The sequence below is a fragment of the Rousettus aegyptiacus genome, unplaced genomic scaffold (assembly GCF_014176215.1).
Source record: "Rousettus aegyptiacus isolate mRouAeg1 unplaced genomic scaffold, mRouAeg1.p scaffold_m13_p_6, whole genome shotgun sequence".
Lineage (NCBI taxonomy): Eukaryota > Metazoa > Chordata > Mammalia > Chiroptera > Pteropodidae > Rousettus > Rousettus aegyptiacus.
Window position 1 is genome coordinate 45,622,499 of NW_023416309.1, and position 8,890 is coordinate 45,631,388.

General features: G+C 36.9%; 1 pseudogene; it reads left to right on the forward strand.

Annotated features, from left to right (window-relative positions):
* Positions 1-353: 353 nt before the first annotated feature.
* LOC118604265 lies at positions 354-469 on the forward strand (annotated as a pseudogene).
* The last annotated feature ends 8,421 nt before the right edge of the window (positions 470-8,890 follow it).

An 8,890-nucleotide genomic window follows, 5' to 3' on the forward strand; every position in this document is an offset into this window, starting at 1 on the left:
TAACTTTATATGTTATGGAGACATATATCACATCTGCACTTTTTATTATAGGTATTAATCCATTATTTTAGCTCCTACCTAGAAGGACCTTGAAGGAGAGTTATGACTTAAATACTTCTGTGTACCCTGTAGTGCCTGGCTGGGGCTTTACACATTGTAGATGTGCTATAAGTACTTTTAAATAAATTGTGCCCAATTTAAAATTAGGAAAAAATGACTGCACTCCATTGTGGGTGCGCGTTACAAATCTATAAAAAAATTCTTTCTGGATATGGTTCCATAGTGTAGCGGTTAACACATCTGCTTTACACACAGAAGGTCCTGGGTTCACCCCAGTGGAGCCATAGCCCATGGTCTACAACCATGCCAGCCTGAACGAGCCTGATGTCTGATCTTGAAAGCTAAGCAGGTTCAGGCCTGGGTAGTACTTGGATGGGAGACCACCTAGGAAGACCAGGTGCTGTAGGCATAAATAATAATAATACATTTTTTTTAAAAAAAGAAAATTCTTTCATCAACTATTGTTTTAGCAAAGACAAATAATAATCACATACATACACACTATTGGGGTCTAGAGAAACATATATTGATAGATGAAGTATAAATGAGTACAATTTTTAAGTCGAGCGATTTGGCAATATCTGTCATGTGGTGAACCCATATAGTCTTGATCTAGCAATTTCTTTTTAGATATTTACCTTATAGTTATACTACTACATGTTAAACGTTAGAAACAAAGTAAATGTTGATATTAGTGCCTGGGGTAAATGTATTATAGCACATCCATATCTTGGAATGTTATACAACTTTTTAAAAAAGAATAAAAAAGCTCCATATTTACTGATGTGGAATAATCCCAAGGATATGCTATTAATAGCAACAACAAATATTGATGGAAGTCGATATGTATTTTATGAAAGTGAAAAGGAATATGCATATGCTTATACGTACATACACAAAATGTGTCTGAAAGGATGCTCACGAGAATAGCAGTTACCTCTGAAGAGGAAACACTAGGTTGCTGGAGCTCAGGAGTGAAAAGGAAAGTTTTTACTTTTTATCATTTGTTAGCTTTTGAATCTTGAATCACAAAAATGTATTATCTATTCAAAAATTTACTTATCATTAATTAAATAATCTTTTTTAAATATTTAATAAAAATCCTTCATTCTTTAAATCCATTTTTAGAACGATGCTTCTCTCAAAGGGTCCTCAAAGATGCCTCAGGTGTAACACCCAAAATGCAAGGAAAGTGGATGCTGATGAGAATCCCACCAGGACGGAAACAGAGTGACGAGCACAGGAGGGAGCACCCAGTGGCCATTTCCCTGGTGTGTTCACAGTGGAAATCATGCTCACTTCACTTTACAGTCATCAAAAGTGACTCGTCACACGTTTTTAGTGAGAACTCTTAGTAGAAAGCATCATGAAGGGAGATCATAAGAGGCAGTTGGCCTGGGTTCCTCAGATCCTGCACATTTGCCTCTTTCAGAGATGGGCTTAATTATCAGGCAATTCATTTGTCTGTTATCATGAATGAATAGAATAAGTAGTTTGTGAGGTTCAAGGTCTTGGACCTCTGTGGGAATAGAAAAGCTGAAGAGCCAGGCTTCTTGTTTTGGCTGTATGTAAATCTGGAGACAGGTCCTTCCACACTTTCCCTTCTCTTAGAGAAGTTTCCACCAGGCCCAAAGGCAGCCTCGGCTCTGGTTACCTCAGAGGATCCAACATGAACAAGAGCCAATTACTAGGGCTTTGGTACAAAGTAAATGTCAAGCAATAAGTCTGAGGATTTTAATTTACTATTTATTAAAAAATAAACAACTTGTTAAAAGCTTCCACATTGCATAAGAGATTGAATTAGGATATGTTTAAGGTCTTTTTTAAAATTTGAGTCTTATTCTTCATGTATACTAATAAATTATAAATCATAAAAAAAGTCCAAGGGTCAAAAGCAAAACAAAATAAAAGATCAACAACGAACCTATATCAACCTCCAAACTGATCTCACTTTCTCCTCTTTCATCATCAAAGCTCATCCTAAGAAGAGGTAATTAAGATAATGTCAATTTAAAAACACTTTAAATGATACTTTCGAAATTAAAATGAAAACAGTTTTTCTTTTGAATTGGCCTCAGTGAGCTTTGATTATGCAATGCAAACAACTGAAAAGAGCTGATTGAAAGTATGTTCTTGTTTAGGTTAGTTCCTCATCACTATGCTTTCATAAATGATTTTCATTTGAAGAGTTTTTTTTTTTTTAATTCTAAATAATAACTTCATCTTTGTAGATAAGGAGTAAACAAAATAGAGGTGTTGTTACACAGGGGAAAAAATGAAAATAAATGTCATATCGAGGCTTTAAAAAAATACAAATTAAATGCTTGTCTATCTCAATCGAGTCAATTGATTGACCTTGCTCTGAGCTCTGAAACAGCTGAAAAGACAGTCTCCTGTCTGACTCCAATCGGAAGATGTTTACAAGCTCTTCAATTTCCATTTAGCAGGAAAGAATTGATTTAGTATTGAAGCCCTAAAAGGTGCAAAGAGCTGGTACCAGATCATATTAACTTTTGGATCAATACATATGGGAATTCAAGTTCTCTTTTACTTAACTACATCTGAGTTTAAAGCCAGAGCACATTTTGAAAGGAAAATGTTATTTCTACACTAAGGTTCTCATTTTTAATGTTCTTGGTGATTTTATTGCTACATTTCCCCCAACTCCTTACCTTGAAGATATGTCTGGTTTCATTTTCAACCCAAAACACTCCAGAAATTTTGGAGGGATGGGAGTGACTCATTGTGATATTCAAATCAGCTAACAAACTATAAATAATAAAAAATAACACTTATATTTACTGAACAACATGTCTGGCTCTATCTTTTTGGACTTTTGATAGATTTATTGAATCATTTCGACTGTCCTATGAATATGCATTAATTTTAACTCTAATAACATGTTTACTTTTGCTGCTCTGAAGACTCCCAAATCCCTAGACCTTCTCTTCAAACTAACTGTACCAAAAACACAGAAAAATTCCCCATGGAGAAAACTCTAGGCCAATCCTAGGATTGTCATGCCCTGTGCTTTTCTTCCTCAATCACAGACAAAAATCATCAATTTTTACCACCATTCCTCATAATCAGCAATATAGGACATATCTGATCAGATGATTCTTTCAGTCCTAGGGAGGTGGGGCGGGAGTCATGGTGACGTTTTTTTATTGGTACTCGAGGGAGGTCTGCTGAACCATGTTACTGCGGTCTGCTCTGGAGCCTGGCCGCAAACAGTCAGCTAGCCCTCCTTTGCACGGTACCACACACATCTCAAATTATAAAACGTACTTCTGGAAGTGGCAGTTACGCTGCTTGCCAACCATGTTGGTTGCCTCTGTGTTTCTCTCTCTGCTTTTTATTTTTAAGTAATTTTTATTTACTAAGATAATGGTAGATTTATATGCAATATGTAAGAAAAAATACAGATAGAGCCTATGTGCCCTTTACTCAGTGTTAAGTGTTGAACTGTGCCCTCCAGAATATATATTGAAGTCTTAATTACCAGCACCTGTGAGAGAGGTGACTATGGCCTTATTTGGAAGTGGGGTCTTTGCAGATGTAATCAAGTAAAGATGGAGACATTGGACTGAAGCCTAATCTAATAGGAATGGTGTCCTTATAAAGAGGAGATACAAAAACAGAGACACACAGAGGGAAGACGGCAATGTGAGGATGGAGGCACAGGTCACTCATGTTGCCATAGGCTAAGGAATGTCTGGAGCTACCAGAACCTGGAGAGGCATGTTTTCTTCCCTAAAAGCTTTGCAGGGAGCATGGCCCCGCCACCACCTTGATTTGAGACTTCTAGCCTCCAGAACTATGAGAGAACAAATTTCTGTTATTTTAAGTCACCCAGTAGGTGGTATTTTACTACCACAGTACTACGAAACTGATATACCCATTTCCCACCACTGGCAACATTTTGCAAGATACCAGCATAACAACCACTATATTGACCTTAATACAATCCACCTGTCTGACTCATACTTGCCACAACTTAATTTGTACTCATTTGTGTGTCTGTGTGTGTGTATTCAGTTCTACACAATTTTAGCACATGTATAGGTTTGTATCCACCACCTAGCTAAGAAAGTGAACAGTTATATAACCCCAATGATCCCTCATGTGGCACTTTTAGGATCATATCAACCTCCCTCAGATGGAATCATGCCAACTACAGTACCCCCACACCCGGCTCACCATTAGTGAGAGCTCACTGAATGTTGGGCACATGCTTTCTGTGATTCATTCCTTCCAGGAAGTCTAAGCAGTGAGCACTATTATTAATTCTACCTTAAAATGAGATAATGGAGAAAGAGGAAAGTTAAGGAATGTGTTCATGACTGCACAGATAGGAAGCCAACAGCCTGACGAGCCTGTACACTAAACCACTAGGCTATCCTGCACTCCTTGCTACCTGCCAGGCCATGTGAGCAAATACCGGCCCACTGGCCCTAATGTGCAGACCCCACTGAAACTATCCACCATATCAAGTCAGAACATATCCTTTCCCCTGAGGTTTTAAATAGCAGCTACTGCATTTTCCTTCGAGTACTGGAACATTCCAGAAATATCCTGTAAGATGTAGTGAATCCTAAGATGTCAGAATTTCGTCAGGATCTTAGGAAAAAACAAAGATTCTACCAAATCAACACACATATGGGAGTATTATTTTCAATTCGTCTCACAGAAGAAAGACTGAGGGGAGGGGAGCAATGTATATAACAACAGAGACTATCAACTATTTTTTTAAACCATATTGAGATAATTTTAGATTCATAAGCAATTTTAAGTTACTTGTGTGCCCATATATTCCCTTTATCCAGACTTCCCCAATTGTTTGGCCATTTTTAAATTTAAATTTATAAATAAAAATGTTAATAGATGGTGTATATTATGCCTATTTTAAACACACCAGCAACCATTGGGCAATTAGAATCATAATAGTTTTTATGATATGGCATTAAACTATATTTCCTCCAATGCATTAGTCCTAGATACAGATACTTTTATTTAGTCTGATTATGGTATGTTTTAATTATATTTAAAAAAAATGAAGGTGTATGACGTTATTAGTAACTTTTAATAAATCCAGCATACTCTTCACAAAAAGCTAATTTATTCAAGTATACGTATTTTTGGCAAATAACTTTTGTTTGGATGATTTATAAATTTAGTGGGAAATGATCTTGCAAGACATGTTCTAGTCCATCGAAGGCTGAGAGAAGGATAGCAGAAAGTATAATTCTTTTCCAAGACATTAAAATTAAAAGAGAAAAGTTTATGTTAAGTGCATATTAAGTACATGTTGAAGATGAGTGCATGTTAAGAGAATATAGCTCAAACCATAGAAAAATTATTTTACAAAATAATGAAGATATACAAATTACTTGAATCAGAAATCATAGAAATTATGCTGTCACAGAAGAGAGAAAAAGCATCATTTATATCATATGAGCTTATTAAACTATAAACTCCAAAATTAACTACTAATAATAAAATGGTTATTAGTTAACGAGGTCATTACCAAAAAATGACCAACTGCCCCAGCCACCTACAAGCAAATAAATTATATTGTATAGGCCTATGTGAATTGTGATGTTTTAATAACCACAGGTGATTTTCATGCACAGTCAAATTTGGGAAACATTGGTAGCTCATTACATTCTTTGAGAATTTCTATTCGTTCACTCTGAAGCATTAGTAATTGTGGGAATATCAATTTATAGCAATTGATTTATGTACATATGTGCATATATGTATATATACATACACACATATATACACACATAACAACATAACATAGCATTATAATTCATTCTCCTATGGGTTCTATCTCTAGCACTCCAAGTGATTTAACTTCCATGGCTTCAGCTTCTTTATGTGTAAAATAAATGATTAAATGACTTCAAAAATCTCTTCTGGCTCTAAAACCCTAATCTAAGATTAATGGCTAATCTTCAGGGAAGATGGTAGAAACTTGTCACATTTACCTAGGGATTTTATTTAATGCCTGCTATTCATACCCCCAAGAGATTTTAATATACTATACCTCCCTCCTCATCACCACCACAACCAATGTACAATAACCACAGCCTGAGAAAAAAATAAGATACTAAAAGTCAGAAATCATCTTTTTTTTTTTCTTCTTCCATAATATCTCATATAAGACGGCCATGAATGGGTGCAAAAAGAAAGCATTTTCAGGTGCCTAAGCAAAGTTTCTAGATACAACAGGCTATTTCAGCTATCACCTCCTACATTAAAAAAATAAAATAAAATATCCTCAAACTCAATGGCTTAAAGCAACGACCATTTCACAGTACCTCATGACTTTGTGAAATGCTCACTAGATGATTCAGCTGCTCCACAGAACATTAACTGGGCTTATTTAACGGTATTTAGTGAACTACTAGGCTAGTGTAGGGGGTTCACATAGTTTCATTCAAATGCCTGGTACCTTGACTCCTTGGAAGGCTGGGATCAACTACAAAACTTTCTCTTGCTGTAATCTCAGGGGCTTTCAAGTACTCTCTCCAACAGAGCATCAGACTTCTTCCAGGGTGGCTGAGGACTCCAAAACAGAAGCAGTATGTTTTAAGAGACAAAAAGAGTAAAGTTCTGATTCTTAAGATCTGGACCCATGATCTGGCATAGTATCACTCTACTGTATTTTATGTCAAAGCAGTCACGCAGTCCACCAAGATTCCGGGGGGGGGGGGGGGGGGGGGGGGGGGGACATAAGATCCAACCTCAAAATGAAATAAATTCAAAGAATTTGCAGCAACTTTGAATCAGCAACACTGTCTATCAATGCATTCATCCACCATAAATAAGTATTTAATTGCATTGCATTCAGAGTTTTAATCTTCGCTGTGCTATTCTTTACTTGAGTGATTCATGGCAAGATATTCTCTGAAAGGAGCTTTATATTCTAGATCTGTACAAGGAAATTAGTGATAATAATGTATAGCTGATAGGATAATTGTTAGAATTAAAGAAGAAAATTTGGAGAGCTAAAATTGCATAGTATCTGACACATAGGTGAGAGCTATAATGTGATTATTACGTATACGCAATTCTGCTTGATGTTTTGGGATGCTACAAAGATGTTTCAGATGTTTCAGATGTTTGGATCTATAAGCCAAATGTTTATATTCAAAAGAGATGAGTGCTCTGGAGTAGGGAGGAACAAAAATTTACTTTCTGACTAGGCTGCCCAGAAGCTTCATGAAGCAAAGCCCTGAACACTGGTTTGGAGGAGGCAAAGGGAGGTGGAGAGATGGACACAGCTGTGCCCACCCTTTGATAAATAAATGTACTGAGTTCCCCAGAAATATGGAGAAATGTTTAATGCTCATTCACGAATTTATTTCTTCGTTTTCTATTCATGGAAAAAGAAACAGACAAAACTTTTCTCTCTGCCACATGCAGCCACATAAGTGGCACCCAATTTCACCCACATCTACATACTTGGAACACTCTTTCTCCTTCTAAAAAGAATCCGTTCAACATCACATCCTTTGTAAAGATGTCCCTGATTCTTTCAGGCAGACTTAGTTCCCGCCGCCCTCCCCACAACTTCATAGCACTTTCTATGGATGTCAGAAATCCATTTCTCTGGAAGGCAGCTACCAATTTTCTAGCAATCAGAATGAAGATGCAGAACTAGCTCCATAATATCTGCTATTAAATAGTGTCAGCCCAATATTACTAAAAAGATACATTCCAGGCACAGGAGACAGCTCCCGTCTGATGTATTTCATAGTTACATTGACCTGGCTAATGCTTCTCACATTAGGTTGTAGGTTGAGGTGACACCTGCCTGGAGCTTGAGAGAAAATAAATTCATGTGGCTGAAAATTACATGTAGCCTTCCCAGTGAAATATCATTTCTCAATTTGCAAATTTAACATGATTTATACAATACAAAATGTATTTGTAAGAGCCAGCCAGTACTTTCAAACTTTTTATTTGGCGTAGTTATTTTTACACTGTAAGTTTTTTACTGTCTTCCTATTATTTTTGCTCATAAGTACATCAAGTTATTCTATCCCATTCTCTGTTTAAAAGAAATGTCTCAAAAAATGATTCTCAGAGGCAAATAATTATCCAAAAGTTGATTGGGACAGGAAGTGTCCTGTTACTGCAGCCTGGAGAGCATTCTCAATCTGGCTGAGCCTGGCTCAGTGGCTGAGGTGGGCAGAGTCACACAGATGTCTACGTGCTGGCGGGGAGCTTTCACCAAGACTACTGCTACAGTTCACAACTCATTTCTCTGCTTCCCCTCTTAGCTCTCTAATCTACTCTCTACACAACAGCCAGAGTGTGGTTATTAAGCATAAGTCAGATCTTGTCACTTCTCTGCTTAAACTGTTTCCCTGACTTCACGCCATGTCCTTAGTGGAACTCATGATCTGATTCTAACTCTCACACCAAGATAATCCTATAAATGTTTTGAGCAAATGATTAAAAGCAACTGAAGTTGTCATTTGTCTACATGGTCATGGTTCAAGAGATTTTTCATGGAAAGTGACTTTCAGGTGTCCAAGCACTGTCTCTCTCATCTCCCATGAACCACTCCTGTCTGTCCATATGCTCCTGCTCCATGTCTTAAACAAGTATATTGTTTTTCGTATGTTTGTTTGTTTGTCTGGTGCTAGTTGCTAAACTTGGCTTTGGCACTAGACTGGGAACAAAAACTATGGAACTGAAGTGGTACTTAGATCTGAGACTTCTGGGAAAGTATAATTTCCACTCTGATGACCCTTGCCTTTGATCTTTTCATAGTGTTTAATTTAGTATCAAAAATTGACAGCTTATGCCAACA